This window comes from Leopardus geoffroyi, chromosome A3, assembly GCF_018350155.1.
Source record: "Leopardus geoffroyi isolate Oge1 chromosome A3, O.geoffroyi_Oge1_pat1.0, whole genome shotgun sequence".
Lineage (NCBI taxonomy): Eukaryota > Metazoa > Chordata > Mammalia > Carnivora > Felidae > Leopardus > Leopardus geoffroyi.
This window is the reverse complement of record NC_059336.1, coordinates 100,129,436-100,149,154: the sequence shown is the minus strand read 5'-3', so window position 1 is coordinate 100,149,154 and position 19,719 is coordinate 100,129,436. Positions and strand designations below refer to the sequence as shown.

The 19,719-nt window shown below is 45.6% G+C and overlaps 1 long non-coding RNA gene across 1 annotated transcript in view; it reads left to right on the top strand.

Moving 5' to 3' along the window:
- Nucleotides 1-19,486, top strand: part of LOC123581048 — a 37,828-nt gene extending 18,342 nt beyond the window's left edge. Inside the window, exons 2-3 of the long non-coding RNA XR_006703571.1 lie at nucleotides 18,603-18,673; nucleotides 19,129-19,486. This is a non-coding gene — a long non-coding RNA (uncharacterized LOC123581048). The remainder of the gene's footprint in view (nucleotides 1-18,602; nucleotides 18,674-19,128) is intronic.
- Nucleotides 19,487-19,719: the final 233 nt, after the last annotated feature.

Sequence of the window (19,719 nt, the reverse complement as noted above, 5' to 3'; positions counted from 1 at the left end):
CGATTCTAACCCCCTGTTCAACGATTTTCTGTGGGGTACACTTAGCTCTCTGGCTAAAGGGTAAAGTCCTCGAGGGCAAGGACTGGTCTTGCTCACCGCTGAACTCACTTCTGTGTCTGGCCTGCAGCCAGCCTCGGGTGGCTAAAATCTCTTCACTGCAGGATTAATGGGGACATCTGGCCCTCTTTCTGCCTCCTCCACCGTCTTCCCCCAAGACCTACGCCATCCCCCTCCGAGTCTTAAATCGGAACAGCCTTCTGTGCCTCCACTTATCTTAATCAGATGAGAATAATCGGAGAGATGACGTATTTGAAGAAGCCTTGGGGGAGCAATAGCAAATAGTCCAATTTCACGTACAGGGAACTTGCACTGTTACCATCTGTGTAAGTAAGGGAGGCAACTCTCACCACCGTTTTACAGATCTGATAAAAAACATTACAGGGACTAAATGCTTTATTTGAGGTCACACATACAGGATGAGTCAGAACTGACACTTAGGACCCATCTTTTAAGTCTGATGATATCCTTTTTCCTACACCAGGTTGCTTCTTGGTAGCCAATGGTGGTAACAAAGCTAGTTTTATTTATCCAAAATGAAAAATATGCCAGTATTTATGCTTAGATTTTTTTTCTAGTAAAATGCTAATTGTTAACTACCCTGATGAGTCCAAAATATGCAAAATGGTTTTGTGTTACCTGTCTTCCTGCATTTGACATAGATTTTAGGATAAATGTATTATTAGCTACCTAATGTGTTTGGTGTGTGCCACCGTGAAGTTTGTTAGCCTTTGGGTATTCGATAAAAACCCGTGCATATTTTAGAAAAATCATTCCAAGTGCCTGCTTCTTGGTAGCAGTGTCCGGATGTAGAAAAGATAGCAGGTTATTTGTAGGCATTCCTGGAATGGTGAAGCTTAGAAAATGTATCTGTTTTGGAAACATGTTTGTTTCATGCTTTATAGTCACTTTAAACCTTATTAATACTCTGTAGAACAAGTGTGTAAGAATGGGTGTTTTTATCTCCATCTTATTTATTTATTTTTATATTTAAAAAAAATGTTGGGGCGCCTGGGTGGTGCAGTCGGTTAAGCGTCCGACTTCAGCCGGGTCACGATCTCGCGGTCCGTGAGTTCGAGCCCCGCGTCAGGCTCTGGGCTGATGGCTCAGAGCCTGGAGCCTGTTTCTGATTCTGTGTTTCCCTCTCTCTCTGCCCCTCCCCCGTTCATGCTCTGTCTCTCTCTGTCCCAAAAATAAATAAACGTTGAAAAAAAAATTTAAAAAAAATGTTTATTTTTGAGAGAGGGAGAGAGAGTTGGGGAGGGGCAGAGAGAGGAGACAGAGAATTCAAGGCAGGCTCGGAGCTGTCAGCACAGAACCGGATGCGGGGCTGGGCTCACAAACCCTGAGAATCATGACCTGAGCCGAAGTTGGACGCTTAACCGACTGAACCACCCAGGTGTCCCTTTATCTCCATTTTATTTTATTTTTTTAAATTTTCTTTTCACATTTATTTATTTTTGATAGAGAGATACAGAGCACAAGTAAGGGAGGGGCAGAGAGAGAAGGAGACACAGAATCCAAAGCAGGCTCCAGGCTCTGAGCTGTCAGCGCAGAGCCCGGACGCGGGGCTCGAACTCACAAGCCGCGAGATCATGACCTGAGCCGAAGTCAGACGCTTAACCAACTGAGCCACCCAGGTGCCCCTCCATTTTATTTTATTTAAAAAAAAATTTTTTAATGTTTATTTTTGAGAGAGAGAGAGAGACAGAGTGTGAGCGGGGGAGGAGCAGAGAGGGAGACACAGAATCCGAAGCAGGTTCCAGGCTCCGAGCTGTCAGCACAGAACCCAATGTGGGGCTCAAACTCACGAATCACGAGATCATGACCTGAGCTGATGTTGGACACTTAACTGACTGAGCCACCCAGGCACCCCCCCCCCTTTATTTCCATTTTAAATATGAGGAAACCAAGACTTAGGTGCCTAAGTTGCCGTGACTAGGGTCACCCAACTCCTTAGTGGCTGCAACAGTCAGGGTGCTGGCAGGAACCCGAGGACAGACTCTGGGGAATTTCAGCAGGATTCAGTACTCTTTACAAAAGTGAGGACAGGCTGTAGGGAAACTGCAAGGGACAGTGCGGTATTTGGGGACACTACCTGGCCCTGAGAAAGAGAGAAGAGGGCACAGTTACCAGAACCTGGAGAGAGATCTGCAGTGGGAGGAGTCAGCAGCCCCCAGAGACCCAGGAAGAAGTCAGGGGAACAACAGCCACCCTGTCTCTCCTGATGGGAGACGCTCATTGACCTCATTAAAGCCAGAGAGCAAGGGAACCTGTTGTGGTCTGTACAGGCCAGCCTCCTGCAGCATAAGACAGGGCAGAGAAGAGTTAGGAGCAGCTCCGCATTGGGTTAAGCAGACAAAAGATAACCAACACGGAGGTGAACCATGGCTAAACCTCAGACTTCCTGTCTCCTGTTCCTTCCTATGCACTTTCCATAACACTGTGGCTTAGACACATTGGGTTCTAGCAGAAAATTCAGAGAAGATCCCTCCAGAGACCACTTTTAGGTCTACAACATCCCTCAGCATTAAACTTTAAGCCAGTTTTTCTAAAAACTGCATATAATGTGAGCGTTAGCCTCTCCACGAGGATAGACTAATGGTAGCTGCAAATCAGACTGAGTCGGGCAGCTGGCGTGCAGGCCAGGTCAAGATGGCGGGGCTGGCAGGTTAGAGAGAGCTCCCTCTGAAGTCATCACTGGTTCTTGGCCATCACATCTTGGCAGAAATGCCTCAGAGCCTTTAATGTAGCTACAGTAGGTATTAGCCATGGCGAAGTATTAACAAGAAAAGAACTATCTTTTGCATCTGGCAATTAAAGTATCTTGAACGAAAGACTTCATCTCACAGCATTGTCTATAATGATGTAATTTGCACTTGGCTATTGGGGCTTTATTTTTATGTAATGCCCTGGCATGAAACTTCAGGTTTTATGAAAAGGAATCATCTTGGGGCATTGGAGTGTTCTAACTTGAGCGAGTTCTTTATTCACCTTTACCCTTAGTTTGTTGGGGGTGAAAGTCATAAAAGAGTTTAATGACAATAGCCTCTTCCAAACCCAGGAGCTATGAGAGCAGCTTAATGAGAAATGCAAACCAGTGTTCTCATCAGAACACAAACTCACCCAGAGGTCACGGAGAAAGAATTCTCAGTTCCTGTCCTACCAGAATTGTTTCCAAAGAAATGAAGCTATGGTCACATGCAAGTCTTATGCTCTGAGCAATCATGTTCCCCAAAGAAAGTTAATAGCTAGAGTCTATGGTGACTTTGCTACAAGTTTAATACAGCCAGATCATTCCCCCAATCCCTCTGCCAGGTAAACCCTCATGCACTGTGCGTTTCCTGCCCTGGGCCGAGGAAGGGTTTTCCCAGCTCTGCTATTAAGCAGTTTCCCTGGTACCATTGGAATCGCCCGAAGAGGCACAGAGATAAACCAGTGGATTCTCATGGCAATGGCTCTGGCACAGGAGTCTCCTTGCTGTTTCTGCCTCACACCTTTTGTACTTGCTGATCCCTCTGTTTGGACCACTCTTACCCCAGATTTTCCAGAAGTGGAACTGCTGGATGAAATGATAATTCTATGTTTACTTTTTTGAGGAACCACCATACTGTTTTCCACAGTGGATACACAATTTTACATTCTCACCAGCCCGTCTAACCTACTTCTACTTCTGTATCTCATGTGGTGTCTGTCCCTACTCTTACTTGAATGAAAGCTCCACGAGGGGAGAGATTTGCTTCTCAAGTGCCCAGGCACGTGGTAGTGGGCGATCAGTAAGTATTTGTTAAATGAATGCAACAGGATGGGATGCCTCTGACTTCATCTGCAAGCTGAACCCCTTCAAGCCAGCTTAATGCCAACAGAGCCTCCCTTGGCCCACCTCCTCAGAGGGCTCCTTTTCCTTTGTGTGTTCCTCTGTCGGCTCTTCCTCCTTTCCCCTTTGTATTCTGGTTGTCTGTAAACTTGCAGCCTCTCTCCTGCTGAATCCAGAGCTCCTTAATGTTAGGGAGCATGGTTTGTTTATTGCTGGCCTTTTGCCATCTTTCTGGTCTAGAGGATATATGCTCAACACACATTTATCAGAGGAAAGTTCTAAATACCGGCGCTGAGTAGCAACACTGTGGGGGCAGGGCTTGAGCACTTCCCAGCTCTCTAAACACAGCCCCCCAGAGGTTGCTCAGCTGGGTGAGAATCCAACTTCCGCTCAGGTCATGATCTCACAGTTCGTGGGTTCGAGCCCCGCATCGGGCTCTGCGCTGACAGCCAGGAGCTCAGAGCCGGGGCCTGCTCCAGATTCTGTGTCTCCCTCTCTCTCTGCCCTTCCCCTGCTCACGATCTGTCTCTCCCTCTCTCTTTCTCAAAAATAAGTCGACATTAAAACAATTTTTAAAATAAACAAATAAATGAACAAAAAACAAACACACACAGCACCCTAGAGAACCGGGGGCTGTGTGGCCTCGGCACATGCCTCGTTCTCTGAGCCTGGTCCTCCTGTGTCTGATGATGGGGTTGGATCCATGACCTCTCAAGTCCTCTTAAATTTTTTTTTTTTTTCAACGTTTATCTATTTTTGGGACAGAGAGAGACAGAGCATGAACGGGGGAGGGGCAGAGAGAGAGGGAGACACAGAATCGGAAACAGGCTCCAGGCTCTGAGCCATCAGCCCAGAGCCTGACGCGGGGCCCGAACTCACGGACCGCGAGATGGTGACCTGGCTGAAGTCGGACGCTTAACCGACTGCACCACCCAGGCGCCCCTCAAGTCTTCTTAGATATTTAGGTGTGCTGTAGGGCCACGCCTTTGGCGGGAAGAATATAGTCTCATCTCTGAGAGCCCATAGTCTGATATGGATAAAATAAGCATGTCAAAAAGGTTAAAGACTCAGAGGAAGCTGGTACCCAGAGCAGCCCTTGCCTGGCTGGACTGTGCACTGGGCCTCTCCCAGCCACACTCCCCACTGCTGGAGCTTCAGGGCACAAAACACCAGGAAACTCCAGGGGCATGCACTTCCCATTCTTGTTGAAAAAGAAAAAAAAAAAAAATCTTTATAGCTCACATGATTTCATTTGGTTATTTTAAACTGTTTATTTTTCTGCCCCATCCCCAGGGAATTAACATTTGCAGGCAAAATTGGACTTGCCTTTGCTCAGCTATTTATGTATAAATATGACTTGAGCAAAGTCTCTAAAGGACGGCCAATCCTGCCTACGCCATTCCCCTTCCCTCTTATTTCCTAAGAAAAACGTAATGAGTTTGTACCCAAGAGTGAAATGTTTCAGTGACACTTAAAGCCCTCCATGAATTTTTAAAAATCTTTTCAAATGCATAAACAATGCACGAACAGTATTCACAGACTATTTGAACACATCACTCATAACCTAACAACCCTAACACACAATTCTTTTTTTTTTTTTTATTTTTACCAATGGCCTTTCAGTTTTACACATATGAATACATAGTTTAAACTGTAGTATTCAGGAGCGCCTGGGTGGCTCAGTCGGTCAAGCGTCTGACTTCGACTCAGGTCACGATCTCCCAGTCCATGGGTTCGAGCCCCACGTCGGGCTCTGTGCTGACAGCTCAGAGCCTGGAGCCTGTTTCAGATTCTGTGTCTCCCTCTCTCTCTGACCCTCCCCCGTTCATGCTCTATCTCTCTCTGTCTCAAAAATAAATAAACGTTAAAAAAAAAAAATTAAATTGTAGAATTCAGACCATAATACAACCTTGGATTCTACATATTCCTCTTAAAAATTTTTTTTTAACATTTATTTATTTTCAAGAGACAGAGAGAGACAGAGTGCAAGTAGCGGAGGGGCAGAGAGAGAGGAAGACACAGAATCTGAAGCAGGCTCCAGGCTCTGAGCTGTCAGCACAGAGCCCGATGTGGGGCTCGAATGCACTAACAGCGAGATCATGACCTGAGTTGAAGTCGGACGCCTAACCGACCAAGCCACCCAGGCACCCCTACATTTTCCTCTTAAGATCTATAAACCAATACCCATTTTTCCAAATGTATTCTTTTCAAATGTCACAATTCCATAAATCTGGGTCGAGTCTGTCATAGATTGATTGCCCAGTGAGTTGGGCGCTGTGCCAAATTGGCTGCAGAAAGATAAAAGTTGTCTCTGCCCGCAAGGAGTTTACATTCTTTTGCAGAGATTGTATACCTATACATCAGACAACCTCAGACAGCCAACGGTTACGTGCAAAGATATGTGTGGTACCAATGGCGATGCACTCGTGGAGCAGGCGTTCTAGGCAGTGGAGAGTTTCTCAAGGGCTGGGGAACTGAGAAGCCTGCCTCCCCTTGAAGACGAGAGTCAATTTATCCACAATGAGCCGCAGAGGCAGAGGGAAGGGAAGGGAGAGACGGTTCAGACAGGGCCAAGGCATGAATGTGCTGAACACGGAGGCCTACAATTCATTGGGGGCCACCGAGGCACGTAGCCCAACAGGTATAGAAGGCAGACTTGTTAAGAAATGATGGGACTGAACACAGACAGGTGGTCATGAGGGAGGGATTTGGAGTTTCCTCGAAAGCTGGACGGCAATACAGGGTTGACGTGACTAGGATGAGGAGGGGGACATGGGGAAACCAGTGCTATGGTCCCACTGGCCTGGCAGGGGTGGGGGGCAGGTTGTCATACCGTTGTTCTGTTTTTGAGATGAAGGGGATCTAACCGTCTAGATATAGCTGTCAGATCAGGGGAGATTTGAGAGACAGGAGAGCAGGAGGGGGAAGGAAAGCAGGCCCCAGGCCTTGGGAATGGATGGCATCCCAGGACTCCCAAGCAAACAAACAGGGCAAGGCCTCGGGATCGCCGCTCCATGCTTCTAGAACAGCGCCTGACACAGAGGGGGTCCTTATAAGGATTGAACCAAGTCTACCTTTGCAAAATTTCTGGACAGAGTTCAGCAAATCTCTAGTCCTTTTCCAGGCCTCAGTGGCAACTCCCTAAGATAGCATTATTTTTTCAAGTGTGCCTCATAGCCATCTAGGGCCAGGTCAGGCCAGGAAGCACGTGAATCTCAATAGCTAACAATCGTGAGCCTCACTGAGGCCTGTAAGGATCAGCACTTGAGATCCCAGTTAGTCATCCGGGAGCTGCTTCCTGCCTCCGTTGCCTCACTGCCTTCTGTTTGGGCCTCTCTGGGGTGGTAAGAGGATATTGTCTGGACTCATCAATTATTACCACAGGAAGGCAGCTTGCACAGAAGCACATGTCCTCTCATCATTAGACAGATGAACAGAGTCAGGCCCAGGAGGGAGGGGGGCTGACCTGAACCATACACGCCTGATGTCAACTCACGGTCTAGCCTCATTCATGTAGGAATTTAACAAATAGTACTGAGCATGTGCAATGGCCAGGCAGTGTTTCTAGTGCTGGAGATACAGACAAAGCTGCTGAGGCAGGGAGAGAAATCACGGAGATCAGTAAGGTGGATGGCAAGAGGTGCCAACGAAAAAGCAGGGGAGGGGGGAGAATGGGGTGCGATGGGGAGTTTGCAGTTGTAGAGAGGGTGGTCAAGGAAGGTCTTGGGGAGAAAGTGATATTGGAACAGAAAGCAGGAGGGAGCATGGGACTATCTGGCTGAAGAGTGGTGCAAAGGCCCTGGGGCAGGAGTGGGCCTGGCATGTTCCAGGAACAGTGATGAGTGATGTGAGAGGAGAGTAAGAGGAAATGAGGCCTGAGAGATACTGGGGGCAGGCTGTGTAGAGTCTCAAAGTCCATTGAGAAGCCTTTCACTTTTATTCTTCTCACCCACTGCTCATAGTGTAATTCATGATCCTGCCTTTTCCTGTTGATTCTCAAGGGTACTGAGACTTCTGTGGGCAGAGGGGAGAATGAGGCAGCCATCAGGATTCTTGAAAACATATAAGAGTGGTGTGGACAGCTGCCTGGGCCACCTATGCTGGGCCCACCCCCATGCCCCTGCTTCAGAAGTCTTTTAGGCTGACAGGACACTGTGGCCTCCTATTTCAGGATAAAGAGAAAGAACACAGAGAAGCAAAGTCAAGCCAAATCATTGAGTATGTAAGATCTGCAAAATGTCACAGGGGAGCAAGTTCATAGCTGAAGCAAGTGCAATGAGCTGAGTCAGAGTCCAGCAGAGCCATGCCTTGGCTGAGTGACGAGTAGAACCAAATATATTTTTGTAGAAGTGCCTGGCAAATAGTGATGCCCTAATGGTGATCCATTTTATTCTAATTTCTAGTGTTCCATGCTCCCTGCCAGCACTCCATGCCCACACAAATAAGGCGTCTGCTCCGACTGGTTTCCCAGGGACCAGTGTGGATGCCAGGTCCTGGGTGGGCAGCTAAAGCAGTTGGTTGATTAGCACTGTTATTTTATAGCAAGCTCTTGCCTGCCAGGGCCTCCACTCCCCAGAAGGAACTGTTACACGTCCTGGGGCAGAGCCAGGCGGGCAGATCCATTTCCCTGGGCATCTCGGCCTTTCCTAGTGACCAGACCCCTCTGCTCTGTGGGTGACCCAAAAGGGTATGCGCAGAACCAGAATCAAGGGCCAGACCAGTGTTAGAGTTCAGTCAAGCTGGTTTTGAACTCTGGCTCTGGCCGCGATCTTCACTGATGCACCTTCTCTCTCTCCCCCACGATGATCCAGTTCAGGAGTCAAGATCAAGTCAATTTCACAATCACTTATTAATTCCTAGCTGCCAGGCACTTTATCTATGGCAGGGAATACTAAAATTCATAAGGCATGGAACTTTCCAGCAGAGATATTGAATCTATTGCACGTTTGGGGTGCATGCAGGCACAGGTGCTAACTCACATGTGCTAGTGGGAGGCAGCCTGGGATATTAGTAGGAAGAGTCCCGAGTTAGAGTGGAATGGTTTTGTCCCACGTCGCAGTGGGCTTTTGGGCTTTTGCCACTCGTGTTCTTGAAGTCTTGGCTTCCACTGCCATTCAACAGGGATGATGAAGCTTGCCCTGTCTGCTTAGCTTGGCGGGAGGACTAGATGGGGCCATGTCCATAAGTGGTAAAGTACTCAACACACACAAAGATTGTACACTCGTGAATGTTCACACCACACATGGGAACACAGAAATGCACAGGTATCAGCATAAGTCAATAGGAACAGGCTAAACTTTTTTAAAAAGGGGGGCACCAGAAGTACCTGGGTGGCTCAGTCAGTTAAGCGTCCGACTCTTGATTTTGGCTCAGGTTATGATCTCACGGTTCATGAGCATTGGGCTCTGTGCTGAGAGCTCAGAGCCTGCTTGGGATTCCCTCTCTGCCTTTCTATCTGTTCCTCCCCTACTTGTGCGCATGCACGTGCACTCTCTTTCTGTCTCTCTCGTTCTCTTTCTCTCTCAAAAATAAATACACTTTTTTTTATGGGGGGTACCAATGGCAGCAGGAGAAGAAACCTCCGAAAAGGATGCAGGATGTCATTCCTGTTTTTTTTTTTTTTTTTTTTAACGTTTATTGATTTTTGAGACAGAGAGAGACAGAGCATGAACGGGGGAGGGTCAGAGAGAGGGAGACACAGAATCTGACACAGGCTCCAGGCTCTGAGCTGTCAGCACAGAGCCCGACGCGACGCTCGAACTCACGGACCGCGAGATCATGAACTGAGCCGAAGCCGGCAGCTTAACCGACTGAGCCACCCAGGCGCCCCAAAGGATGTCATTCCAAATGCATCTCCATGTGTGGGTGTACAGGTTGATGCAGGGCTCTGTGTTGCCCAGACCTAAAGCCCTGGCCCCCAGAGTCCCCCTAGCTCTCCAGCAGGACAAGAATGTCCCTCCCGACTCTCAGGAGGCCGTCTCCTCCCCCCATGAGGGCCATTATTATTGTCAGCTCTACACATTATTAAGTATGTACTAAGGATGAGACACTGGAGCCACAAGGAGACTAACATTTGTGAAGTACCCAGAACCATTTACACGACACCATGCAAACATGTGATAGTCATTACCTCACTTTATTGTTGACCATAACTCTGCAAGATAAGTATTGTTACTTCATTTTACAGAATAATAATAATAAGTAATACTGTTAAATGCTTTCAGGTGATAGTCTAATCCTTGAGGTAAGTACTACTATTATTTATCCCCACTTTTTGGAGGAGGAAACTGAGGCAACCTGAGGTTAAGCAACTTTCCCAAGGTCACACAACTGGTTTGTGGCTGTGGCTCAGATTAATTCCCTGCCTTTCCTATTGTCTATGCTGGATCACAGAGGACTACATTTCCCAGGCTCCCTTGCTCTCTGGCTTCCAGGTTGATTCAGCCCAAAGGGAAGCAGTAGTGGGAGCTTGGAGAGAGGGATGAGGAGAGAAAACAGAGTATTTCCCCCCATTCCTCTCTCTTTGCTTCCTGTGGTGTCTCTGGCAACAACTATATCTCCCACCCACATCTGCTCTACAGGCTCTCACTCCGTGGTCCCAGTTTCCATCAGGCAGCCTCCATGTACTTCTAGATCCCACCACATGACTCCATCTCTGGGCGTTAGCAATATTACTTCCTCCTCTTATTGCACCCCTGGTAGAGTAACTTCCTGTTCTTGCATTAGGCTTCTTAGTCCTTCCATTTCCAGTCACCAATTCCCTGCATTAAATCTCCTCTTCTTTTTTTTTTTAATTTAATTTTTAAAAGTTTAAATCCAAGTTAGTTAACATATAGTGTAATAATAATTTCAGGCATAGAATTTAGTGATTCATCACTTATATATAACCCCCAGCCCTCATCCCAACAAGTGTCCTCCTCCTCTTTTTGTTTTTTTTTCCTAATGTTTATTTTATTTTTGAGAAAGAGAGAGAGACAAGCATGAGCAGGGGAGAGGCAGAGAGAGAGGGAGAACACAGAATCTGAAACAGGCTCCAGGCTCTGAGGTGTCAGCACAGAGCCCGATGCTGAGCTCGATCTCACAACCTGTGAGATCATGACGTGAACCTAAATCAAGAGTCAGAAGCTCAACCGACTGGGCCACACAGGTGCCCCAAGAAGACATCCTTTTAGATATCAAAATATACCTTGAAGCTATAGTAATAAAAATAATGCAGTGCAGACACAGAATCAGTGGAACATATCAACAGAACAGGATACAATCTAGAAACAGCTGGGACTTAAAGAATATTTTACTTGTTAAAGGGGGCATTTCAATAAATGGAGAGATGCTACTAGAGGGATTAATTGACCCATAAATTTGGGAAAAGATCCCCAAATGATTCCAAATGGATTGAAGGGCAAAACCACATGAAAGTACTAGAAATAGGGGCACCTGGGTGGCTTGGTCGGTTAAATGGTTAAGCGTCTGACTCTTGATTTCAGCTCAGGTCGTGATCTCTTGGTCGTGAGACCAGCGCTGAGCATGGAACCTGCCTGGATACTCTCTTTCCCTTTCTCTCTGCCCTGCCCTCATTTGCACGCTCACATGCACATGCGCTCATGCCTGCACTCTCTTTCTCTCTCAAAATAAATAAATAAACATTAAAGAAAGAGAAAGTACTGGAAATAAGTAGAAGTGAACTTTTTTTAAAATTTTAAGATTATGAAAGCTCTTTCCAAGCAAGACCAAGAAAATACAAAAGCGGTAAAAGGAGAAAACTGATGGGTTTACGATTTATATAATAATTAAAAATTTAAATTTTGGTATAAAAAGGAACTTAAAAGTTCAAAATACATTCTTCCCTAATTGGCTTTGTCTGCGATCTCTGCAGCGCTCTGAAAAGAGAGGAGGCTGGCACTTGATTTCTCGGGTGCCCTTCTTGTCTCTGGAATGGGGGCAATTATACTTTTCTAGCACTTCACCCAGCCCAAGACACAAGGAGCCCCCTCACAGAAGTGGGGAGATCCTGCCTACTCCCTCATGGTTGGTTTTGTTGAGTCTTTAAGCTGCAAAAATAAGATAAGCTCAAGCCAATAGTATTTGGAAAGTGGGGCAGGAACACCCTTTTTAAGGAAAATTATCCACTTGGCCTATGTATTTACTCATAAATACATGGGAGAGGGTTTGGATGAGGGACAAGAAAGTGTTCTGAATAACTGAGGAGTGGGCATCTAAAGCAATACAGGGGAGAAGGAGACATCACCCAGGGCAGGACAGCCTGACAGAGCACTTAATTCTTTTTTTTTTTTTTTTTTTTTTGTTAAGGGAGTGCAAGCAGGAGAGGGGCTTCTTCTGAAGCAGGCTCTGAACTGTCAGCACAGAGCCCGATGTGGGGCTTGAACTCATGAACCTCGAGATCATGACCTGACCCAAAGTTGGATGCTCAACCGACTGAACCACCTACGTGCCCCAGAGCATTTAGTTCTTAATTTGTTGGTGAGGCTTTTTCTCTTACAGAAAACTTTAGCACAAAATGGCTTTAGTTATTTTCCTCCTATGGTATAAACTGGGTCTCTAAACTATTCAAATTATTTTCTTTCTAGTGTACCTTTTTTCCACATTTCTGAATTAGAGTTTTTCTTTAAGTTATTTAAATATATAGAGTAAAAAGTAAAGTAAGTTTAAATATTATGGGGTTCTGGTCCAATTGCTGATTGGACATTTGTCCCAACTCAGAACACTAGACTTTTTTTTAAGGTTATATATTTTTTTAAATTTTTTGAAAATTATTTTAAGGTTTTATTTTTAAGTAATCTCTATACCCAACATGGGCCCAAACTTACAACCCTGACATCAGGTCATGTGTTCTACTGACTGAGCCAGCCAAGCTCCCCCCAGAACACTAGGCTTTTTGTCCAAATGTGCTTTGTCCTGAGGTTTGTTACTCTTGTGGACTTATTTAATGAGACCGTTCAAATAAATGAAATTTGTTTTTGTTGGGAAAAAAAAACTGAAAAGTAAAAGAATGTAGTAGATCTATTCAAAGAGTATTTATGATGACTTTTCAAGAAAGAAGGGAAAAAAGAAAGATGAAAGAAAAAAAGGAAGGAAGGAAGGAAGGAAGGAAGGAAGGAAGGGAGAGAGGAAGGAAGAAAAAAAAAACAAGTCCTTGGACATAGGTATGATATGGTCTCTCCTTTATAAAAAAATAGAAAAATAAAAAGAAGCTTACTCATGTGTATGTGGATGAAAAGGTCTGGAAGGACACCTGACAAGCTCTCCACAGTGGTTACCCTCCAGGGAGTGGGAGGTGAAGAGAACAAAGGGGGAAACAACTCTGTTTGCCTTATACATGTCCCTATTCTTTTTCCTTCAAGGAGCATATGCTACTATGTAATTTTTTATTCCAATGAAAAAATGTAAGCAAAGCTAGAGAGGCAGACTCAGGGTTCGAATCCAAGCTGCCCCCTGATCCCAGGCTCATCTCTGGGATCACCTGTAGAGCAGAGCCACAACCCAAGGTTGCTGAGTGAGGACAGTGCGGGAAGAGCGTCTCAGGAGTCTGGTGGTGGGAATGAACACTGAGCCACGAGGTGGGTGGAAGAGGACAAGGACCTTCCAGGCAAGGGGACTTTGAGGGAAGAGAACAAAGCTTTCAAGTGTATTAGAGACAAACTCTGGGCTGAAGGGCTCGGGCAGGCAGGCAGGCGGCAGGTGCTGGGGGTGAGTGGAGAGGTGAGGAGGAAACAGCAAAAAGGGCAAGGGACTGAAACTTGATTCTGAAGGATTGGGAAGCCGGTGCTTGAGGAGAATGATCTAGATAGCAGTTCCCAAAGTGTGGTTCAAGGACCCCCCTCCAAGGGTCTTCAAGACCCTTCCAGGGGGACTGTGCATTTAAAACTATTTTCACAACAATGCTAAAATATTATTTGCTTTCTCTGTCCTCATGCTGAGTGTGCAGTGGAGCTTTCCAGAGGCTACGTGGCATGGGGTGCCATCACCACTCTGATGTTAACATGTAATGGGTTTCTTTTTATTGTATTTTATTTTATTTTATTTTATTTTATTTTGGGAGGTTCTTTTTAATGAGTGATTTAACATTTCTACAATTTCCCACTTTAATACTGAATACAGTAAATACTGATAGACATAACCACATAAACAAAACTCTTTGGGAGCCTCAATAATTCTAGCATGTGCTAGTATACAACTCTGTGTGTGCGCATGTGTCTGTGTGTATGTCAGTGAATAAACGTGCTTTTTTTCTGGACTGGGACTCCAAAGTGCTCGTCAATTCTTCAAGTGCTGATACACCAAACATAAAAGTGATAAATGATCAGCTTGAAGAGGCAGAAAAACTGAACACCATGACGGATCAACAGTCCACCAAGAGGTGGGTTTTGGGGGCAACGACGGGGCTTTACACGGTAACGTAATCCCTTTGTTTGCCTCCAACCTGGGAATAATAATACAGTTCTATTTACGTCAGCAGGAAGGTATATGTGAAAACATTTTGCACATCAGAGATGACTCAGAGACCATCAAAATCTTTGCCAGTGTTTGTTTCTAAAACACATGAAATTCAAGTTCCTGAGACCTTTGCGCCTTGACCTCTACCCTGGCTGCAGTGAGGAGAGAAAGTATGAAGTCTCGGGCTGGTGTTTGCAGTTTCCCTTGCAGCCACACTCTGGATGACCGAACCCAGAGAGAAGATGAGATGTGGGCTTGTCTGGCCATCGGGGTAATACCTGCATGTTCACACATCACTTGTTCTTGTGTTGTTTGGGCGAGGGCCTGCCTGGCAGCTTAGCTAGCTCCTGCCTAGAAATGCGATGAGATGAGCATAGGCCACGACTTGTTACTTGCTCCCGATGGAGCCTTTCCCAGACACTTAACTTCCCTCTCACCATAGGTGGCTTGCACAATTACTTCAATATCCTTCCTATGGGCAATGATACTCTTACTTTCCTATGCTTCTTCTGCAGGCCTTGGGGTATTGAATATTTAACAGGGGTGTGCCCAGGCCAGGCTGAATGTGAGGAAGGGACTGGGATCAGGACCCAGGCCTCTCTGGGCAATGATTTTCAGGCAAGTTAAGAATATTGAGTGCCGGGGGTGCCTGGGTGGCTCAGGGGTGCAAGCGTCTGACTTTGGCTCGGGTCATGATCTCGGTTCAGTGAGCTCGAACCCCAGGCTCTCTGGGTCAGCATGGAGCCTGCTTCAGATCCTCTGTTTTCCCCTCTCTGCCCCTCCCCAAGTCTCTAAATAAATAAGTAAATAAATATTTGGGGCACCTGGGTGCTCGGTCAGTTAGGCTCAAGTCATGATCTCACGGTTCTTGAGTCTGAACTCCGCATCGGCTCACTGCTGTCAGTTCAGAGCCCACTTCAGATCCTCTGTCCTCCTCTCTCTCTGCCCCTCCCCTGCTCTCTCTTTCTCTCAAAAATAAATAAAGAAACATTAAAAAAATGATGAGTGTCAAGTGGCCCATGAAAACTGGAGCTCTCCCTCAATAAAGGTTGCAGTTGAGGAAAAAGAGCCATAAAACCACACTGATCTCTATTTTAATGAAAATACTTTCTTTATTGATAACAAGCTTAGGACGACTGAGTTGGGCAAATTCCTAACAATACTTCCTCCGAGTTCTAAGGCAGCTTTCGTTCGTAAATGCCAGGTATGAATTTCTCAATGTCGTACCTTCATGAAACATAGCAAGTTTAAACATAACCATTCTACTACTGCCCACCTCTGAATTCGATCTTATGTCCTGAAAATGGCTAAGACCTCTCAAGGTGTTAATTAATCTTTCAATAGCTTTCTATTTAATAGCTGGAAACTTGACCAAGCTATGTGATCCTTATAAAACCTTAGACAGTTTGGGAGCCAGTAAGAAGATGAAGTCCAACAGATGTGAGTTTGGATTAGCTGGTGACCTAATAGTTGGTAAGCTATTTAACATCTTTAAGCCTTGGTGTCCTCACTTGTAAAAGCATACTCACAATGTATTCAGTAAATACAACTGGAACGTTTAACACATGCTGGCCACTCTTCTAGGCACCAGGCATACCAGGGTAAAAACAAGACAGACATGACCCCTGCTCTCATTGAACTTCTTGCAGGACATGGACACTAAACAAAGATTACCTAATTAGGTCGTTAATTCCCTTTGCGGTCACAGCAGCCACCTCCGCAGATGTGAGCATAAAAGAGGCAAGCAAATTCAAAACTGGCGTCCCAATGCTATTTATTAGTTTTGCTAACAGTCCTAAGTGGTATAGACACGTGTTGTGAATTAGTTCCTCCTTTAGTGTTTGCATATATTTACATGGTTAGAAGCAACAGCAGGCCCGTGATTTGGATGTGTGTCCTTTACAGATAAGAAGACAAGCATTCCTCCCGTGTGGGGGCTAGGGGCTTAACCTAAGGCAAAAAGCTGAACTTGTTGCTAATTGTTGTCAAGAAGAACACTTTAGCATTAACATTAACTGGACTGGCAGTGTTTACCTTATGAGCCCCAGGGCCTCAGGCGAGTGGAAGGTGTGGGCACAGAGTTTTGCAAAGGTTCTCTGAATATGGATGTGCATCAAGTATTGTCCACAGAATGAAAGTGTGTTGTTTTACCACATATGGACATGACTATAATCTGTGTAGGTGCTGATGTGATTAATGCAGTATAGATTCCTTGAAATAAATTGTTGAAGTCTTCCCAGCCTTTTTTAATTACGTACTTTGCCAGTCAATTCTTATCCTGCCTCTTTCTGGCTTAAACCCTTTAACGGCTCTTCATTGCTCAGGGTAAGGTCCAAATTCCCTCCCAGGCACTGCCCGATTCTGCTGACCTCTCTTGGCATGTTCACTCCTCCCTCCTACCCCTGTCTATCCACCAAGTCCTAACACGAAGGATCTTTCAGGCCATGGCTCGGAGCACTCACTGCTCAACTCAATATTTGTTCTGGCATGAACAGATCCAGTGCTCCTGTGTGGTAAAAAAATATCCACCCTTCCGGCAGGCATCATGCCCTTTGAGATGGGCATGGGTCCACTCGGGCACCGGCTCAGGCAGGTCTCACCTTGGGCCAGTGAGTGCTCGCCTAGACTGCCTCTCCCCTAGACTCCTGTGCACTCTCTCTCTCCACTTCTCTCTCTGGGAGTCATCGAGGCGCAGGCAGAGGTGAAGTCCCCCTAACTTCTTCCTCTGCACTGTTGCAGCAACCCTGCCTTGCTGTCTTTCCAAACAAGTGCGTGAGCCATTTTCTGAAGTAAAGCCATTTTCCCTTCAAGGGTTTCAAAAAGAAGCAATCTTGGAAGTCACAAAACTTCTTTATGTCAATTTTCCATGGACTCTCTTCAATGTTATACGGAAACCCAAGTCCATAATGGCCATGCCTTTACATGGCTATGCATGAGAATTATTCAAATCCCTGGGGCAAGAGTTATTGATAAAGATGAGGAGAGACATTTTTTACTCTTCTCCCCACCCTAAAACCCTCCAAAGAATGAAAAAGAGAAACAACTCCATCTTTTTTTTTTTTTTTTAATGTTTACTTATTTTTAGGAGAGAGAGAGAGAAAAGCGTGAGCGGGGAAGGGCAGCGAGAGAGAGAGACACAGAATCTGAAGCAGGCTCCAGGCTCTGAGCTGTTAGCACGGACGGAGCCTGACTCGACTTGAACTCATGAACCATGAGATCGTGACCTGAGCTGAAGGCGGACGCTCAACAGACTGAGCCACCCAGGTGCCCCCAAATCCATCTTTTAAAAGAGGAGAAAAAAGAGAGTAATCACTCCATTTTTTTATTGTGAAATTTCATGCTAACAAAAGAATGTACTTAACATATATGAACAATTTAACTAATAGAAGTTAAATGAACACATGTACCTACCAACCTGCTTTAAAAAAAATCTGACTCAAGTAGTGCCTTAGAAAGGTCCTGTGTATGGGGCGCCTGGGTGGCTCAGTCGGTTGAGCGGCCGACTTCGGCTCAGGTCATGATCTCGCGGTCCGTGAGCTCGAGCCCCGCGTTGGGCTCTGTGCTGACCGCTCGGAGCCTGTTTCGGATTCTGTGTCTCCCTCTCTCTGACTCTCCCCCGTTCATGCTCTGTCTCTGTCTCAAAAATAAATAAACGTTAAAAAAAAAAAAAAAAGAAAGTCCTGTGTAGGCTTGTCCAATCATATCCCTTCCTCTCCCTCCAAGCAGTACCTACTATCCTGAATTCTGATTTAATCATTCCCTTCTTTTTCTTTAGAGATTTGTTCATGTATGTTTTCCTACACATATATTGTAAGTTGAGGGAATTTTTGTACTTACGGAAATCACAGAATGTATATTCTTCCATGACTTTTTTTTTTTTTACTGTATGTTTTTAAGACCCATCAATGCTGCTGTGTGCAGCTACATAGTTCACTCATTTATTTTTTATTTTTTTTAATGATTATTTTTGAGAGAGAGAGAGACAGAAACATAGTGTGAGCGGGGGAGGGGTAGAGAGAGAGGGAGACACAGAATCTGAAGCAGGCTCCAGGCTCTGAGCTGTCAGCACAGAGCCTGACACGGGGCTCGAGCTCACAAACTGTGAGGTCATGACCTGAGCCAAAGTCAGCTGCTTAACCGATTGAGCCACCCAGGTGCCCCTAGTTCACTCATTTTTATTGATGAATTGCATTCCATTGTTTCAATATGTGACCCTGTATTTACTCACACTCCTTGTAGCTATCATTTGTACGTTTCCTGCTTTTTGTTATTACAGCTGGTATTGAACATCCTTGTACCTGTCTCCAGCTTCTATGACATGAAGAAGCTGTTGACTGCCAAGTAAAGGTAAGGGCATTGTTCTGGAAAAGCCCATCTTAATGGTTCATTGTTCAGAACCATAAGGCAACGTTTGGAACGACTCCAGAGAAGTAACTCCAGCCTTCAGGATGTAGTCAGTAAGGAGGAGGAAATAAGGAAGTCAGGTATAAGTGCCATGTTCATTATCTATGTCCAAGCCTCCTACCTGAGGGAATCTGCTAGAGGTGAGGGGGGATAAAGGAGGCGGGAAGAGGGAACAGTAATTATCAACAGTAACAGAAAGTCTGGTATGCACTGAATGTTTGTGTTCCCTCAAAATTCCTATGTTGAGACCTAATCCCCGAAGTGATGGTATTTGGAGGTGGGGCTTTTGGGAGGTGATTAGGTAATGAGGGTGAAAGCCTCATGAATGAGATTAGTGCCCTTTTAAAAGAGACCCCCCCTGCCCCAGAGAACTCTCTCACCCTTTCTACCTCATATAGACACAGAGAGAAGATGCCCATCTATGAACCAAGAAGTGGGATCTCATCAGACACCTAATCTGCCGGTGCCTTGATCTTGGACTTCCCAGCCTCCAGAACTGTTAAGAAATCAATGTTTGTTGTTCAAGCCCCCCAGTCAGTGGTATTTTCTTATAACAGCCCAAATAGACTAAGACAAAGTCTATCTTAGGGAGTATTACCACACTGACTTCCTACATCCTGGAAACTGGGGGAATGTGGCCCTAGACAAAGCAAAAACAGATTTGGGGACAATGCTCAAAGAAAATAAATAATTTAAAACTGTGGTCTGTCGAGAGGCACCTGGGTGGCTCAGTTAGTTGAGCATCTGACTCCTGATTTTGGCTCAGGTCATGATCTCACAATTCATGGGATCGAGCTCTGCATTGAGCTCTGCTCTGGCAGCTTGGAGCCTGCTTGGGGTTCTCTCTCTCCCTCTCTCTGCCCCTCCCTTCTTCTCTCTCATTCATGCACCCTCTCTCTCTCTCTCTCTCAAAAATAAATGAATAAACATTAAAAAAAACATGACTGTAGTCTGTCCAGATCACTTGCCTCATCTTTCTCTAAACTAAT